The 1,388-nt window shown below is 24.9% G+C and overlaps 1 protein-coding gene across 1 annotated transcript in view; it reads right to left on the bottom strand.

Annotated features, from left to right (window-relative positions):
* The window catches only part of LOC103309347 (putative nuclease HARBI1), a 5,805-nt gene that overhangs the window by 1,982 nt on the left and 2,435 nt on the right, over positions 1–1,388 (bottom strand). The window lies entirely within an intron of this gene.

The raw sequence follows: 1,388 nt of genomic DNA, 5'->3' as shown, positions 1-1,388 counted from the left end.
AAAAATTTTCCTTTTATATCTAAGATTTCAAAATTTAATACAAGGCTCATAATATATTTTTACAATAGCAATTGAAAAATAAAAGAAATATATAGTCACGATTTTTTTTTTATAAGCATTTAAAGTTCAAATTTTGACTAAATACGTAAAAATTACGGCAATGTTCAAATTATCTTAAACAGAAATTCATAAAAGTTTTTCTTTTTAATTCTAAGATTTGGAAATTTAATACAAGGCTCCTAACATATTTTTACAATAGCAGTTGCAAAATAAAAGGAATACATCGTCACAATTTTTATTTATAAGCATTTAAAGTTCAAATTTTGACAACATATTATGTAAAAATCACGAAAATTCGTAAATTATTTTATGCTAGAAATTCATAAAAAATTTTCCTTTTATATCTAAGATTTCAAAATTTAATACAAGGCTCATAATATATTTTTACAATAGCAATTGAAAAATAAAAGAAATATATAGTCACGATTTTTTTTTTATAAGCATTTAAAGTTCAAATTTTGACTAAATACGTAAAAATTACGGCAATGTTCAAATTATCTTAGACAGAAATTCATAAAAGTTTTTCTTTTTAATTCTAAGATTTGGAAATTTAATACAAGGCTCCTAACATATTTTTACAATAGCAGTTGCAAAATAAAAGGAATACATTGTCACAATTTTTATTTATAAGCATTTAAAGTTCAAATTTATACGAAATATGTCAAAATTGCGAAAATTTGCAAGTAATTTAGTGGTTGAAAAATCGTAAAAATTTTTTCTTTTATAACTAAGTTTTTAAAATTTGGTACAAGGTTCTCCATAAGTTTTTCTTTAAAAATAATATATCCTAGACTGACAAATCATCTCCGTTCAGAATCGTTTTTCGTATACAATGATATAATATCATTGGATTCAAATTTAATTCCATCCATTACAGTAACCCACTTGTAACCTACTGTACAGCAGAGCGACATCCACGACTTACCCGCCTTTTTTTATTTATATACGAATCATTTCAACAATTTTACGAGCATTTTAAGCTTCATAAGGCATAACATCCTAGATCATAATATTATATGATTACTGTAGTATCTAAATACAATTATTTTACTAAAATTGTATATATATATATATATTTTTTTTTAAATATTATACAATAATAATACATATATTATTATTACTAAGTAACAGTAATAAAATAAAGGAAATATATCGTATACTCGAAAAAACGCCACTGGAAGCGCTAGAATAATCCGCACGCTTTCGTGACGCGTACTGTAGTTATTTAATAATAATATCACAATGGGCAGTCAGCCAAATATTTGTTTGTATAATATGATAAGATTCGGAATGCAGTCGGTCACTCGGTCGGCACGACCGTCACGATC

This window comes from Acyrthosiphon pisum, chromosome X (assembly GCF_005508785.2).
Source record: "Acyrthosiphon pisum isolate AL4f chromosome X, pea_aphid_22Mar2018_4r6ur, whole genome shotgun sequence".
NCBI lineage: Eukaryota > Metazoa > Arthropoda > Insecta > Hemiptera > Aphididae > Acyrthosiphon > Acyrthosiphon pisum.
This window is presented reverse-complemented; position numbering and strand designations above follow the sequence as displayed.